The sequence below is a fragment of the Protopterus annectens genome, chromosome 4.part0, assembly GCF_019279795.1.
Source record: "Protopterus annectens isolate FY-2018-M chromosome 4.part0, PAN1.0, whole genome shotgun sequence".
In the NCBI taxonomy this organism is placed as follows: Eukaryota; Metazoa; Chordata; order Ceratodontiformes; family Protopteridae; genus Protopterus; species Protopterus annectens.
The window spans coordinates 1,467,905,283-1,467,923,552 of record NC_056733.1 but is presented as its reverse complement, the minus strand read 5'-3'; the positions used below and the strand labels follow the sequence as shown (position 1 = coordinate 1,467,923,552).

The 18,270-nt window shown below is 43.2% G+C and overlaps 1 protein-coding gene across 1 annotated transcript in view; it reads right to left on the bottom strand.

The window, feature by feature from the left end:
* FAM193B (family with sequence similarity 193 member B) overlaps positions 1 to 18,270 on the bottom strand; it is a 1,359,441-nt gene that overhangs the window by 259,957 nt on the left and 1,081,214 nt on the right. The gene's annotated exons all lie outside the window — the stretch shown is intronic.

Below are 18,270 nucleotides of genomic sequence, written 5' to 3'. Positions count from 1 at the left end.
ACCTATGAGTGTCCTACTGCAGACAGACACCTATTACACTCTAAAGAGGATGGACTGTGAGTCACAAAACCAATTTCTATTAGTATTTTTATACCAGGTGACAGACAGCTGGAGGCTCACTCCATGATTACATGTTGTTAAAATAATAAACCACACAACATCCTCAGAAGAGGCTACAATGTCAGCACAAAAATATCCTTGCTGGCAGCACTGTCTTAAGTACAAATCAGTCTGTCAGTCCCCTCCACTGCACACAGACAGCCACACAAAATTTACAGTTCACACTGTGAAGGGCAACCTGGACATTGGTTACTTCTCACCCTATCTGTGTAGTGCAATTCTCAGAAAGAGTATGAAACTATTTACAGAACAGTTGCACTATTCATTACTTTGGTATGTAGTGAAACTGGTCTTTCATGCAGCCTGTCCAGGGTCATTCACAAGATCACTCATATGCAACTAAACAGTATGCAATGAGGGATTGTCTTAATGGTGCATTTAGCCTTCTGTTTGTGATGCCACTGGCCTGGACTCGAGGGCAGAACTTGGTCAAAACAATCTGTTATATGACAGAATGAATAACTGCCTCAGTATGCAGTCTTCAGCTGTAATGAGAGATGGTACTTTGCCTTTTGACTAAATACTCTGAACATGCCAAAATATCACCAATTTGAATTTAGCCCAAATAATATGGTGCCAATCCTAGTCACTCTCAGGAAATCAAGCAACTTTGACAGGCTACTTCTCACTGATGGAGAAGACCAGGCAAAAGGGAAAAAGCTCCTTAAAATCTTTGAAAAAGAGGAAGATTCTCAGTGCAAATGTAATGGAATTCTGAAGTACATTATAGCTGTAGGTACAAATGGAAGAGATGACCATGTTGAAAAAAAAGACTGTACTTGGCCACTTTTTGGCTGCTTTAGACATCATTACCAATCCAAGGCATGTGGAAAAGACTGCAAATGTGCAGGTAAATTACTATAAATGGTAAACATTTGTATGTGTCATTGTTGCAGATATCACATTTGGGATGCCTACTACAGGTAGAGTCTGTAAAGGACATATGCCCAACACCATCTTCATTTCTTTGCAACCCTAAAAACAGGTTAGAACTAACAATGTCTCTGAAAGGGATATCTCCTTCAATCTATCTGCCCTCCCTAGGCTGGTCACACAAATAAGAATGCAGATACTCTAAAACAACCTGGACAAAGAGGGGTAAAGCTGTAAAAAAATGAAGAATGGAAGGTGAAAGGAGTACAGCTATCCCATTTTGCCTTGATGCAAACTCATACCAGAGAGAGTATGAAGGAAGAGAAGTAGGATTGCAACTTTGAACATTTACTATTAAGTTACCTACACAAAAGTAATACGTTCTTTATGTGTTTCACTGCTGCATCCATCATGCTTGTGTGACTGTCAAAGATTACACCCCAACATACTGAGAAATTGGTTAGTGGGAGGCTGGAGAACTCTGAAAACATTAACTTTAATTTCAACTTTAAAGGACAACAATGGGATTCTGTTATTAAATGCTCAACTTCTTTGTCCTTTTTCACCCTATTTACTGCCCCTGCTATGAATAAACAACAATAAAGCATGTAAAATATTTTAAATCAACATTTTCTCCACTAGAACAGTACCTTACTGTACGGTGGTGGTTTCACTTCCAAAAAACATTTGTCCTGCACTGATAAAGCTTGCTGCAGTCTCCAATTAACTTGATATCATCAACACCTATGAATACAGGTAGTTTCTGGCCAATTCCTTCCCCAAACAGACATTTCCACGACCTTCCTAAAAACCCACCCATGCTATGATATCACAGCTGCTTGGTCCTTTCCCTACCCATACACAAAGTAAAGGCTAGAACAAGGAAACAGTACACGAGTCAAGTCTCCTGATGTGGGCTTTCAATCACAATTGGTAACAGCTCAAATTACCCTTAGCACTTTTAGAGCTAGGGAAGTTAGGTGTGAAAGGGGATGGGAGAGAAGTCAAAGTAGTACACTTCAGGCTTCACAAAACACTGTAGTTTGGCCATTCTAAAAAGTAGCAGCAGTAAAAAGCACTTTGAAAGTCTGTTCTGTGGCATTTGCACTGTTTGTGTTTTAAGTAGTCACTGAATGGCATGAAATGTTACTTAAAACTAAGTGTATGCATGTAAAATCAATGCAGTGACAGGAGCTTCAGGAAGAAACAGGCATACAGGACAATTTTTTTTACAGCCAAGCACTGCATTATGGGACAGACTAAACAATCGGAATTATTTCAAGATGCCAAACCCAATGTGGTCAGACTTAGAAATTATGCATAAAAATATTTAAAAACCTGTAAATAGTCCCAGAGTGGTATTAAAATGTACAAAACACTAAACCATGATAAAATAAACATGTTTTTTGAGTCTGTGGGTCCGGTTCTCCTTTAAGTGCCTGAGCCCATGCACTTTACAAATTTATAAAGCAGTAACAACAAACCACTTACAACAAACTAGAAATAAGTAAAATTACAAGGCAACTGCCACAGCAAAACAGTTATGATTACAGAAGAAATAACACCATAAAAAACATAAAACGTACAATTAGTTAAATCATGGCAAGGAAATCAACCACAAGCTAGTTCAAACAGATGCGTCTTTAGACTCTGCTTGAAGACAGCCAGGAAGCAGTTGCCTCAGAATAAGACCAACAACCACAGGACTCAAATTGTAAAACGGAACAGAAAACAAAGCTCTGCAAGGCCTACACCAGGATTGGAAGCCCAATAAAGTCCTAAGTAAACCAGAACAAGGATTTATATATCATCTGGTACTTAACCAATAACCAGTGCAAACTCTGCAGAATCTGTGTTTGGAAAACAGATGTCAGCAGAGTTGTGGAGTTTTGTACTAGTTGTAGAAAGGAAAGTTCCGTGTCTGGCAAGCCTTCATACATGGTACTAGAGTAATCAAGACGGGAAGAAACCAGTGCAAATACCAGTGATAAGATTGCAAAGGGGAATAAGTTGTTTAATAATAAGTTCATAGATTAGTACTAGGCTAACTGCCCTTGCGAGCCAATTAACCCTTGGGAGACTCCAACCCTGCACTTTGTGTCTAAGGCAAACACCTTAACCATTAGGCCACCCTCCTAACCCCATGTTGGGTGATGTTTTGCAGATGAAATAGGAAAATATTACCACCACCTCAATCTGGACCTTTAGTGTTAGTCTGTGAATAATCACACTAAGATCTTACACTTTGGATATGCCTTCACAGTAAGAAACATATGGGGGCAAGATAAGCACAGTGGAGCCCTTAAGTGTCACACTCACTATTGTACCATGGCCACAGTTTTAGACGTACTGAGCTTAAGCATATTCCTGTCGATTTAGTCATGGATGAGTTCCAAAGTTCTGTGTTAATCGAAAGAAGGCAGTTAAACTCCTGAGAGAATGAGTGGTAAAGCTGTGTGTCATCAACATAGCAATGATATTGCAAACCTATTGAATGAGCAACATCCCCTGGCAGCATTAAGTAAAAAGTGAACCATGAGGAACCCTACGACGACACCACCCTCTGAGTGTGTCCAGTAAAATAGGAGGCAAACAAATCCACACCACAGACACTAAAGTAATTTTCTAGTTTGTCCAAAAAGATTACATGGTCTAGCTGATGAGAAATCAAGAAGGGCCGAGGCAAACAATCCACAATGCCACCAATAATGCATGCAACAGAAATATTCTAGATGGTCCAAAAAGATAACATGGTATAGCAGACCAAAATCTGAGGAAAGATCAAGAACTGAATGACAAAGATCTCTTGCTACTAACAGATCATTAAAAACTCGGAGAGCCACCTCAATGCTGTGCCTTGATCTAAATCCAGACTGATCACAGATGTCAGAATCATTCAAATATAATTAGAGCTTACTGCAAACCTCTTTCTCAAGAACCTTACTGACAAATGGAAAGTTTGAGACTGACCGAGAATTACTAAGAAGGGGGTAATCAAATTCATCCTTTAGGTGAGATGGAAATACTTAATTTCCAAGAGAAGTGGCAACAATCTTGGAGAAAATGGAGAAAAGGACCAATAACCCCTCAGGATACTATCACAAACTTAGCTAAACAGGAGTCCAAAGGAGAAGTGGTAGCATGCGTGCTGGAGATCAGACCAAATGTGTAAACTGCTGTCAGGAACAGCGGACTCTTCAAGTAAATGAGGTCAACTTCCAATTTCTGACTGCAAGGCCAGTAGGACTGGTAAGAGGCGAGGCAAACCCAGTTCTAGCACTAAACACCGGGTCCTGCCTATAATGCCTTGAGTGTGCATAAAGCGAGAACTAAGTGGCTACTTGTACTATGTCATGTGTACTTGCATCCTCATCCTAGGTAGGCTACAGCAGTGGCTGTTTTCTTAGAAATGTGTGCTCCCATAATCTCAGGCAGATTTTGTCATGTTGCATGCACAAGAAATCAGTGCAACTAGGCCAGTCAATCATAAACAGCTGGTTTACACAGTCCCCCCCCCCCCACACACACATACACACTTTTATTGCAGCACAGCTCACGAGCTACTGCATAAAGTACACTTGCATAGGAACTTATCAAAAATGTACAGGTTTGTATAGATTTGCTGTTGCATACTGATTACTGGTATTCCTGCCTGCACAGGCTTGATGGCTGTCCTGGATAACAAAGAGTTTTCGCTCCCACTTCAGGGCTGGTGTACTTATTCCTCTACTGATGTTAAAGAGTCAGTGTTATAAAGAGGCAATAGTTAGCACTATATTCATGTCTTTCTTTCAAGAACTCCTCCAAGGTGTTAGTGCATGACTCACCCAAGGATGATCCATCTCAGATGAAAAAGCACAATTAGAACACCCAACCCCACACCTGCAAGCTGATGCTTACCTCTTGCTATGAAGATGCTTGATCTGGGGGACAGAAGGGACACTAAATGGGACGGAGAAGTGTTTGTAAGCATTCTGGGCATTCACCTATCCCAAAGGTGTAGCATGGAGATTTTGGGGGAAATGGTATTTCAACAGTGAATCTGCTCAAACATCTGCATATACTGAAAGTTTTTACAAGACTGCACTGCATTCTTTGAGATTCAATGCAGAAGAACTTGACTCTTAGGATGACTCTCTCAGTTCACAGAAAATAGAGTAGCTGGCTTGTTGTTGTAGCAGGGAATGCAAGACACTGCAAAACTGATGCAGTAAGTCCTGCCCTGGCTGTGGAAATAGTGGCTAAGTTGTTATGTCTGGTAAAGATGTGGACAGGTGACCATGTGGCTGCTTCCAAGATGACCTGTGAAGTTGACCCTTTAAGGAAAGGTTATTAGTAGTTGTGGCCCTGGTGGAATGAGCTCTAATTTTGCAAGTGACTTTTTATAATGATTGCAATGCAGTTTCATCTGAATGATGCTGACAGACTTCCCTTCTCTACATTTTGCAAATGCGATAAGGAGCTTATCAGAGTTTCTGTATTGCTTTGTTGTGGCCATGTTGAACCTCAACTCAGATTGATTTCATGAGAGTTTTGGAACTACTTCTGGCATGAAGGAAGAGTTGGTAAATAACAGGAACTGTTCCCTGCATGGATGAGTACAATTCTAAAATGGTCTTCCTGATGTCAACACAAAAGGCAGCCTTCCTGGAAAAAACTGAGGTGGAAGCAGATAAAGAAGGCACAATAAGCTTCTCCAATACAAAATTAGGATCTCATGGCAGAGAAATTGCTTTTTTGGGGTGACTTCAAGGGCAAAACCCTTTTCAAAAACTACTTTTCTAGCAAATAAGAGAATAGAGGGGGGGGGGTGTTCTTGAAGCACACAGTCACAGATTACTGAAATATACACTTTTACAGAAGCACAAGAGAGGTCTCGTGCATAGGTCTGAGCCTGCTCTTATATTTGGTGCTGTCTTCTGTCACAGTACTAGTAGGAGAAACGTTTCCACTTTGATGAGTAGAATTCTCTTGTGCTGGATTGATCACCCTTAAGATGCTGCACAAACTCAAGACAAAATGTGCCTGGAAGGATAAGCACTAGGTCTTCTGCACTATCAGCCTTAAGTGTCCACAATTTGGATGGACAGTCAACTTCCTGTTAAGATTAAGAGGTCCATGTGATCAGGCAGCAAATATCGGTTCTTCCCTTACTAGACTAAGTGGGAAAACAAGAAGTTATGTACTCACCATAATGTTCAATGTATGTTGCCCATCTCGCCTCACATTCTTATCCGTGGATTCGGAGCTGAACCTCGGCTCCGGCTCGGCCATACTCTAGCTCGAAGTCTTCAACTGGCTCGTGGCTAAGAGGTATCCCATGCTGCACTGCTCCCTATCCCCAGATCTTGTGTGCTGCAAGCTCAGGTATTCACACAACACATAGAGAGGAAGAATCAGCTCAACAACAAAAGGAGTACTGAAACCAAAACTAACCTCTAGGCCCTCCAGGAGGGGGAAGGCGGGAGGGTAAGTAAGAATGTGAGGCGAGATGGACTACATACATCGAATGTTATGGTGAGTACATAACTTCTTGATGTTATGTAGTCCAATCTCGCCTACATTCTTACTCGTGGGACAGCATCCCCAGCACCTGAACCTTGGGCGGCTCAGTGGAAAATACTCCTGAGCACTGTGGAACCAAAGGAAGATCTGCCTCTGGATATCAAATCCAATTTGCAGTGACTGATAAAGGTGTGAGGAGATGCCCATGTAGCCGCAGCACAAATATTATCCATAGACATTCTGGCCTGAAATGCCGTAGAGGTAGACATTGATCGTGTAGAATGAGCCTTCACCTTAAAAGGTAATTCCTTACCGCTTGAGGCATAAATGAAGGAAACACAACTAGAGATCGATCTAGATAAGGTTACTTTAGAGACAGGAGACCCAAGACTACTGTCTGAAAATGAGACAAATAGCTGATCTGATTTCCTAAGATCCTCCGTTCTATGTAAATAGAAACGCAATTGTCTATGAACATCTAGCTGGTGGAATTTGAATTCTGCCTTATTAGAAAATTCTGGGAAAAACACAGGCAGCTCAATAGACCGGTTGAGGTTAATAACCAAAGCAACCTTTGGCATAAAGGAAGGATTTGGTCTGAGGGAAACCCTATCCTTGTGAAATACCAAGTAAGGAGGTCTAACTGACGAAGCTCGGAGCTCAGAGACTCACCTAGCTGAAGTGATGGCTACCAAAAAGATGGTCTTCCATGACAAATATTTCAAGTCACAAGTAGCTGCAGGCTCAAAGGGAGATGAAGCGAGACACTGTAGCACAAAATTGAGGTCCCATGGCATTACGGGATCAAAGACTGGGGGCCGAAGCATCATAGTGCCCTTTAAAAATGCCTTACAAAATCTATGCGCCATTAGACTGGGTTCATTAGCGACATGAAAGGTGGAGATAGCCGCTAACTGAACTTTAATGGTTGCGGCAGCTGACCCCTGACTGAAAAGCATGGAGAGAAATTCCAGAACTGATGAAATTCGTGCAGTGTAAGGGTCAATCTGCCTTTCATGAGCCCAGATGGAGAATCTTTTCCATTTACTGGAATAAATCTTCCTAGTCGAAGGCTTACGGGAAGAAGACAGAATATGAACTATTTCCGGAGAAAAATGATGAAGCCCGACTAGTGATGGAACTGGAGTAACCAAGCTGTCAACCGGAGGGTCTGAAGAGAGGGATGGAACTGCCCTGACATACGAGTCAAAAGGTCTGGCTGTGGGTCCAGAATCCAGGGGTCGTCCATGAGATAGGGATGGAGAAAGGGGAACCAAATTTGACGAGGCCAGTGTGGAGCAATCAGAATCATTCTGCTTCCCAAGAATTGTGCTTTCTGAATAACCTTTGCTATCAGAGGAACAGGTGGGAAGGCATAAAGTAGACCAGAGGGCTAATCGTGAACTAGAGCATCCCTGGGTGTCTCCCCTCGAGAGGGGATGAGGGTGAAGTAGCTGCTGCCCTTGGTATTGAGGGGACTGGCAAATAGATCGCAGCAAGGCTGACCCCATCTGCGGAAAATCTGCTCCTCAACCTGCTTGTTCAGGGACCACTCGTGAGGCATCAGAATAGCTCTGCTCAACCTGGCGGCAATCACGATGGACTTCCCCGGAATGTGCGTTGCCACAAGAAAGCGTTGGGAAGACACTACTCACTGCCACACTCAAATAGCCTCTCTGCAAAGGGCATAAGACTTGGTTCCCCCCCGTTTGTTCAGATACCATACCACCGACATGTTGTCCGAGTGGATTGCAATCGTCCCGAGAGGAAGAATGCTCTGGAGCACTTGCAACACTAATAGCACTGCTCTCATCTCCAAGACATTGATATGCAAATGTATCTTGTGCTCTTGCCACGTGCCTTGGACTGTCCTGCCGAGATAATGTCCCCCCCCCCATCTTGGAGGCATCCGTGGTCACCGTGGCAACTGGAGGAGGTGGAACGAAGGGCTTTCCCACATTGAGATTGCTGGTCTGAAGCCACCAGCGTAGATCCTGCTTGCACTTGTCTGCAATCATAATAAGATGGGAAAGTGGAAGGTGTTGTAGGGACCACTGAGCAAAGAGCAGCCACTGAAGGAGCCTCATGTGTAGTCTTGCAAGATGGACTAGCATAATTGTGGCAGCCATTGTCCCTAACAATTTGAGAACCATTTTTGCCTTTACCTTTTTCAGTGGAAGCAATGCGTAGACCTGTTTCTGCAAAATGTGAATTCTTTCTTGTGGTAAGAAAGCCCTCATGAGCACGGTGTCTAACTCGGCGCCTATAAACGTGACACGCTGCGAGGGCAACAAGGCAGACTTTTCCCAGTTTAGTGCGATACCCAATCGTTGAGACAGTGCAATGGTGGCATCCCTGGTCTGTAGTAGTAGATGCCTGGTGGTGGTAGACAGGAGCCAGTCGTCTTGGTATGGAAACAGTTGGAATCCCTGACGTCTCAAGTGAGCCGTCACCACTGCCATACATTTGGTGAACACCCTGGGGGCTGTGGTGAGACCAAAGGGCAGGGCTCGAAACTGAAAATGACTGGTTCCCAGCCGGAAGCGTAAGAGACTTCTGGATGCCCTGTCCATCTTTATATGGTAGTAAGCATCCTTGAGGTTGATGGAGCACATCCATACTTCTTTCCCCAACAATCGGAGAATAGACTTAAAGTGACCATTCGGAACTTGGACTTTTTTACATGGAGGTTCAAGCGGCTGAGATCCAAGATGGGTCTCAGTTCCCCTGTTCTTTTCGGCACCAAAAAGAATCTTGAGTAAGTCCCTAATCTGAGCTGGTCTGAGGGGACATGCTGGATGGCTCCTTTTGCTAGCAGCTTTTGAACTTCTGAAGCTGCGGAATCCCTTTGACTGGGTGGAGCATCTGGGATTCTCTTGGTTGGCGGGGGATGAGAAGAGAAGGGAATATGATATCCTCCGGAAATTATCTTTAATACCCACTCGTCCTGGGTGATGCCTTGCCAGGCTTCTGGGTATAGTGAAATACGACCCCAGACTGGCTCTGGAGAAGCGCAGTCGGGCCTCCCATCAGGAGTGCTGGTAGGAGGAACCGCGAAAGAAATCATGGTCCCCCTGGTTACACAGGCCTCCTCTGCCTCTAGGGCAGCGTCTACCTGAGTTACCACCCCCTCCCCTGCCTCTGGAGGGGGAATCACTTTGTGCATCTTGAAAAAAACCTCTGCGGCTTTCTGAACCACATTTTCCCACCCTTCTGGCCCTTGGGATAAGATCTAGAAGGCATGGAAAAACGGACTCCCATGGCAGACAGGGTTTTTCCTTCCTGCTCGCACCTAGTGAGAGTATCCTTCACCTTGGTTCCAAACAACGATGAACCATCAAATGGGGCGTTGGTGAACATAGACTTGAAGGTCTCTGCGAAATTACACAGGCGCATCCAGGAGTGCCTCCTAAGCGAGACTCCTGAACTCGCTGCCCTACTTGCTCTGTCGGCTGCATGCAAGATCAGCCTCATGGAGGAGTTAGTAATGGAATTTAGGGTAGACATCTGGGCATTGACCTTCTGACCACTGCATCAGAAACGTTACCCTGCTGAGACTCTCCAAGTTCTTTTAGGAGATCTCTTTGGAGCCTTGTAAAATGTGACAAATAATTCAGCGACCGCAGAGTAAAGGCCGCTGAAGAAAACGTACTCTTCCCATACCGGTCCATGGTCCTTGACTCCTTGTTAGGGGGATGGACGGTAGATGAATTCTAATTGGTGGCCGCTGCCACCACCATGGCATCTACTGGAACACCCTTTGTGAGAAATTCCTGGTCAGCGGGGGTGGAGAGAAACTTGTTGGGTCTCCTGGGGACTGGTTCCACAGTGTCAGGGGTTTTCCACACTGTTCGACAAACATCCAGGAGTTCATCGAAAGGGGGAGACACCCAAGAGGCGGAGGGTTGAGACCCAAAGGCCTTCAGGAACACCAACTCCTCCTCAGAGGGAGATTTGGAGGGCTAGTCACCTCTCTGCTTCAAGATCTCCAGGATATCTGAGAAAGATATCTTCAGAGGACGACTTGGGAGACCCCTCTGACTCCTCAAGGTCGGTGTCCGAAGGGATAGACTCATCCTGGGAGTCAATGTGCTTCCTCTTGCACACTCTTTTTCTGGGGGGCTCCTCAAACACTCTGGGGAGACCCCAGAAAGTTGGGGACCACTCATGGAGGTATCCTGAGGCCTTGGGTCTCCGCTGTCCAAGGACAGAGGGTGATAACAAAACTGATACCAGTGCTGGAGGGGGTAGAGTGTTGGTGCCATCAGACGCAGCTGAGGACCTGGCCAGCACGCGCCGCATGACCTCGAAAGCTGATCCCCACCTGCTCCGAAGAACGACCAACCGTGGAAGCCCTCAGAGCCGAAGGGAGAAGGTCCGAAGCCAAGGCAGGGCCCAAGCACCGAGCGGGAGGCTCGGAGACTAAGATGATCGACCCACGACCCCTCCCTCGGGTCTGACCGAGTAACTATGAGCCCTGGACCCCGTGGATGGAGCCGATGGGGTCGGAGCGGAGATTGGAACAGTGATGACAGGATGGGCTACTGGAGCCGACGCAAAGGCATCAGACAGAACCGAAAACTCTGGCTCCGAAGGCCGAGAAAGGCTCAGAGGAGGAACATACGAGGATGGATGGGTGACAGGCTCTGGGGCCGATTGGGCTGGAGTCGAAAATAATTTGGCCAACACCGGTGATTGGAGCAGTCTCTGTACCACTCTAGCCACATCATCATCGGAGAGAGACCTAGAGGATAAGGTTGGAGAACTGGACCTCCCTACAGAAGAAGACTTACGAGAAGGAGAAACTGGTCTAGAAACTGGAGACCGGCTCCGAACAAGTATCTCCATCACAGGCTCCGAGAGACTGGGAGCCGATGCTGACTTAGTCAATTCACCCACTTCCTTCAGCCCCGAAGCCAATGGAGCAGAGGAAGCTGAAGCAGACTTGGCAACTTTCTCTGGCGGCTCCGATAAAACTGACTGAGCCGGAGAGCGTTTTTTTGATTTAGAGGTCTTGTCTGCTTTAGAGGGAGAGGACTTAGAACTGGAAGCCTTCTCCAAGTCTTCTTCGAAGGAGGATTTCAGTAATCCCTTCAGAATCAGTTTGTTCTTCCTCTCTTGAAGAATGCATGGGATAAAGGCATGACAGAACACAAAGGATTCTTGGAGGTGGATAGCCCCCAGGCAATATACACACACAGAGTGCCCATCAGTAATAGACATTTTATATCCACACATCACATTTTTTGAAGCCCAAAGGCTTGTGTTGTTTTGTAACCTTAGATATATTGGTATGACACTGCACACAATATCGGAAGACAAACCCGAACACACAAAAAACACGGGAACTATGCCTCTAAATTAAACGGTCATAGACAATAGCCACCACAGGGAGAAAGGACCTCTAACTTAAACGGCCCTGACAAACAAACAAACACAAGGGAGGACTAGGTCCTCGAAGTTAAACGCCCCTAGCCCAAAGGGATGGGCAACACTGGAACAATCACACACAGGGAAACTGGGACACACACAACTAGAAGGGAGGACTAGGTCCTCTAACTGAAATGGGTCTAGCCCATAAAAAGGGAGAAATGCAAACGGGATACCAAGACAAAAAGCCAAACAGGCTACACAAACAGTTTCCTTATCAAAAAACAGAGACTAGCTATGAAAATAGCTTTTGGAGCAACAAACTACTAATAAGTAGAAGAAAGTTATACTTAGCCATGGCCTAGAGCGGGACCACGTCTGAGCTGTACGAGCGGCAAATGAGATCTGGGGACAGGGAGCAGTGCAGCATGGGATACCTCTTAGCCACAAGCCAACTGAAGACTTTGAGCTAGAGTATGGCCGAGTCAGAGCAGAGGTTTGGCTCCGAACCCATGGGTAAGAATGTAGGCGAGATTGGACTACATAACATCTAATGTTGCCAGCACCAAAATGATGCTAACAAGTAACACTTTCCGCCTCTCGTCTTTGATCTTTTGCAATACCCAGGGGGAAAACAAACGTATACAGACCTGCCCAGGGAATGGGGGAGGCATCTTTGGCCTTCCATGGGTATCCTGTTACAATTTTTGCTCACTAATCACTTCAGGAGAAACAAAAAGGTCTACAGGTGGAACATCCTACTTGTGGACTAAACATTATCCATTTTCTCATGCGTTGGAGCTTGTTAAAAAAAATAATAATAATGGCATAGGAGCACCCACACAATGACAGAAAAGAAAGCATACTACTTTACACATTTTCCTTAGTTTCACCTATTATACATATGCTTTCTTTGTTAACATTCACTCTATCATTACATAAATTACTTAAATCCTGCCTTCCCTGAAACTTCATTCCTGCTGAACATGTTTTGCAAGTATTGTTCCCGCACATTACATTTATTTCTGTACTATGTGCTCCATCCCCTTCCTAAAGATACCCACCTGCAATGCTTTTATCACCTCCACCATATTTGCGTTTACATTTTCTAGTGTAATGGGAATAAACACATATTACAATGAATGTAAGTTATTTTTAATATTCTGTAATTCTGAATGCTTAGAGATATGCGTCAAGACATTAACTGCAGCTCAAGACGGAATGTTACATTCTTTTCCTATCGTTGTGACAGAGAGCAAAGCAGCTGGCATGTTTCCCCTTTTTCTAAAAGCAAATTCTACAGCTGTGTTACTAAATTAAACTAAGGAATTAAATAGCTATGTAGACTGCTTCAAGATAATACCAGAAAAAAAGCATAAAGATGTCAAAGGGGCTTATGTCATAACTTATCCTAATAACATTTTTATTTATTTTACATTTGGTGAACGAGTCTGTCCAGCTGAGCTGATGGCCCTTTTTCAGTTGAGGCCCAGGAAGAAAAGCTCCACAAAATTACAATACAATTGTCCATGAACATAGTATTATAAACAAAGCAATAATATTTTCAAGTTGGTACAGTAAAGGCATAACAATTAAATACAGAGTTTAAGTTGCTCTTTAACTTAAGATATGTACAGAAACAGTATGCAGAGTTTGTAAGTATGGCCAGTGTAGAGACACTTAGCGAGGATCATACATGTAATATAGAAGTACAAATATTTTTACAATTCAGTAACGGGTTATTACCTAGTTAAGATGACTAAGAGAGGATCATACATGTGGTATATAATTACAGATATTTTTTAAGATTGAGCAATGGGTTAATAGCTACATAAGATGAATGGAGAGAGCTGACGCAATACAGAAATAAAACACAGGGGAGACAGTAAGCTACGTTGGCACGTCCATCAGCTTTTCAGGTAATTTTTGGTGGCAGATTTAAATTCTTTATATTGTCTGAGTGTTCTAATTTCCAATGGGAGTTTGTTCCAAGAAATGGCAGGGTAGCAGCTGCAGAGGTTTTGACCAATTCTGTTTACAGATTTGTAGCAAGTCTTGGTCTGAGCCTAGGAGGAGAACAGAGAAGACAAATCTGGACAGAAAGATGGTTGGTGCAAGATAGAGTGGATAAGCTGAAACTGAGAGAGGAGTAGCTGGTTTGGGAATTCTAGCCAGTTTAAGTGTTTTAAAGAGAAGCAGTGATGTGATCTATAGCTTTGATTCGGAGCAAATCTGGCCACTTTGTTATAGGTAAATTCAAGTTTAGCTACAGGACAGGTTTGGAGGTTGGTGAGTATTTGAGAGCTATATAATAGGCTTGGTAGGAGAAAGGTACGAGAGGAGGAGACTTTAGCTTTGTTAGACAGGAACTTTTTATTCTGTATAAGAGGCCAAGTCTTTGATGTGTTTTCTTAATACAAGTGTTAACATGCAAATGTGTTTTCTTAATACAAGTGTTAACATGCAAATCAAACTTCAGTTGGTCATCTATCATGACCTCTAGAAGTTTTGTGTTGAGTTCAGTTATGATAGGAGTTTTAAGAGAATGGATAGCAAAAGTGGATTTAAGGTGGTTTAGGTTTTTGGGAAGAAAAAGTACAAGTTTGTTTTTTCTTAGGATGCAGAATTAGCCAGGTTTCAAAAGAGATGAAGGATTTCTGAGTAACAGAATTTAAGCCAGGGAGGGTGTCTGCAACTGTGATGACTGTAGAGCCAAGGGCATATTGGACAGGGATGACTGAGGGCAGGAGTTATAGAGTAGATTTGTAAAGATAACGAAGAGTACTGGACCAAGAACAGATCTTTGGGGAACACCCATTTTGATAGGGAGAGGAAGTGAGACAGTAGAGAGGCATTTTACAGATTGTAGTTGATCTGTGAAACAGCTAGTAAACCAGTAGAAGTTAAGGTTAATGAGTTTGTCCAGAAGAAACGAGTGAGAGACTATCAAATGATTTAGACAGATCTAAGAATAAGCATGATAATAGCTTATTGTTATCTCTTGCCAGAGAAATGGTGTTGATAAAGGATAGGAGAGCACTAGTGATACTACATTTTGGACGAAAGCCATGTTGAGTGGGAGTGAGCAGATTCTCTTGAAGCAAGTTCTCCATGACTTGCTTATGCATGCATTTTTCCAATATTTTTGAGAGAGGTGGCAGGATGGCAATGGGTCTGAAATTAGAGACTTCTATGGAGTTACCACCTTTGTGTATAGGTAGAGTATAGAATTTATTCCAGATAGAGGGAAATTTTGATGCTCAGACAGAATGGTTAACCAGTATGGAGATTGGGAGGGCTAGAGAATCTGCTGCTATCTGAAAAAAGTAGGGCGGTATATTATCAGCAGATCTAGAAAGAAGTGTTTTAGTTTGCAAAGCAGAGATTTGATGTAGATATTAGGAAATGGTTTAAGGGAAAAAATGTCAATATAATTCTGTCTAGAGGAGGGGTCAGGTGGATTTGTAGTATTAGAATTATTTATTTATTTTATTTTACATTTGTTAACCGGGAAATTCTGACTGGACCAGGTCCATTTTAAGCGGAGGCCCGGGGAGAAAAGCTCCAACATCAAGTTATACAAATACAGTATATCCAGCATAATACACAAAACAGGTTACATCATGTATGCTGAGCATAGTAATATAACAAGAATTAATAAAAACACTCCAGGTAAAAGATATAGAACATGGGTAAAAAGACAATGTCAGTCATACATTGGTAAGAAAAGAAAATATATCAAGTAAGATTCTACAGTTAAAAGTACCCTTTCAGATGACCAAGCCTACAGGGGATCAGAGCTCCAGTATGTGATCAGAGAGGAATTTGGGGAGTTAATAGTAGTATGGGTAGGGTTATGTGATACAAGGGCATAACCATGTACTAAGACGGTGCGATTTGAGGGAGTTTTTGAATATGGATGTGGTGGGGGCAGTGGACACAGATAGGGGAAGAGAGTTCCAATTTCTGGCAACGGTGTGGGAGTAGAACACTTTCCCTGCATTATTGTTAGCCTTGGTGATGGAGAGGAGAGATTTTTCACTGGATCTTAGGTATTGGTTTGTAGTATAGATAGTAAGTAGGTTGGATAATGAGGGGGTTTTTTTCAGGATATTTGAGAATATTGTAGGCTGTGCCCAGCTGGTGATAGTTAAGTAGCTGTGGTAGCTCAAGCCATTTTAGTTCTTTTAGTGCAGCACAGTGATGGGTTCTATAGGTTGAGTTAGTAGCAAACTTGGCTATTTTATTGTAGCATGATTCTAGTTTGTTTAGGTCACACTGTCTGATTTGGGTAAAGATTGGTGCTGCGTATAATAGAGTTGAGAGGAGGTGGCTTTGTGCAAGAGTGACTCTTGCTTTTTGTGAGAGAAAGGACTTATGCCTGTATAGGGAGCCTAGGTTTTTGTGTACTAGTTTTATGGTATGTAAGATGTGAACATCAAATTGGAGATTATTGTCTATTTCAATGCCCAGAAGTTTGGTGTGGTTAGAAGGGGAGATGATGGTGCCGTCCTTAGATGTTATGGTAAAGGAGAGTTTTTTTTTTTTTTTTTTATCTATTAGGGGTAAATAGTAGCAGTTTTGTCTTTTTGGGATTTAGAATTAGTTGGATCCCAGATATCCATTTTTCTACTGAGATAAAGGTATCTTGAGTGAGTGTATGTAGGGTGGTGGGAGACGAGGCAGAGCAGATCAGAGTTGAATCATCTGCATATTGTATGAGTGTGGCATGTTGTGTAGAGCATTTGAGGTTATTTGTGAAAATAGAGAACAACAGCGGGCCCAGTATAGAGCCCTGTGGGACACCTATGGTGGTTGGAAGTTGTGTAGACAGAGTTCCTTTCCACTGGACTGATTGCTGCCTGTCAGACAAGTAGCTTCTGAACCAGGCTATAGTAGAGGAGGTGAAAGATAATGATGTTAGTGAGTCTAGTAGAATGGAGTGTGAGACCATATCAAATGCTTTTGAGAGGTCTAGGAAAATGGCTGATACATATTTGTTATCATTCCTGTGAAGGTTTATATAATTAGTGACAGATAGAAGGGCTGTGGTAGTGCTGTGATGTGGACGGAAACCATGTTGTGTGGTAGATAGTAGATTGCGTGTGTTAAGAAATGTCATCACTTGCAAGTGGATGCATTTCTCAAGAATTTTGGATAAGGGGCAAAGGATGGCAATAGGTCGGTAGTTGGAGAATTCATAAGAATTACCTCCTTTATGGAGAGGAATGATGCGAGATACTTTCCAGAGTTTGGTTATGTAGGATTCTAGTATGGAGCGGTTGATAAGGATGGAGACAGGATATGATAAGGATTCACTAGCCATTTTTAGGTATGCAGCAGGTATGTTATCAGCTGCTAGTGTGGTTGGCTTTAGTTTTAGGAGGAGTTTTTTGATAGTTGAGGTGGGCACTGGTGATAGGCTGAAAGAGGGGGTGGTGTGGAATAGGTTAGGTTGTGACTGAGGTAGACTGTTTTTGGTTATTTGACTGGATAGGGCTAAGATGGATTTAATAAAATGGTTATTAAATTGAGAAGCTATGTCTAGGGTACTGTTAGTAGAGATGGGTGCTGGGGTTGTGGTTTTGCCTGGCTTTAGTAGGGAGTTAATGGCATGCCAGAATTTTTGTGGACTATTTGAATATTTCCTTTGGGCGCTAAGAAAATAGTTTTGTTTGTTTATTTTGGATTCAGCCTTGGCCTTGTTTCTAAGCTGTTGATAGTATTGTCTGGAGCTACGGGTTTTGTCAGTTTTCCAGATTTTCCAGGCTTTTCTCTAGCTTTTAGTAAGGCTCTGGTGTCCCTATTTAGCCAGGGTGCGTAGTTAGCTTTAACTCTGATCTTCCTGCTGGGAGCTAGACTATTAAGGATGTTAGAGAAGGTAGTATTGAAGTAGTCTACTGCCTGGTCTAACCCGAGTGTCCGTAATGGTTCCCAGTTGCAGTGGCTTAGGACAATATTTAGGTATCGTGGGGTAAGGTTATGGTCATCTCGTACAAATTTGTAGACTACTGGTTTGGGGTGATTGGAGTGTTTCTGGAGTAGGAAGGTGGGGAGATGATCACTTAAGTCATCTGGGAGGCAGCCTACTGTATAGTTTTGTTTGGGATAGTTGGTTAGTGTCCAGTCCACTATGGATTCTCTCTTTGTTTTCTCATCTATTCTAGTTGGTTCTTTAATTAATTGAGAGAACCCATATAGATTGATATGTGTAGAGGGGCTGCTGGAGTTACAGGTTGCCCAGTCAGTGTTAAGGTCTCCTAGTAAGATCGTTTCCTGAGGTAGATTGTCCTTTGTCCAGTGTAGGATGTCTTCTATTATGAGCGAGTTGTTGCCTGGAGGTATGTAGCAGCATATTATATTGATCTTCTTGGTGTTACTTATGGATAGGACAGAAAACAG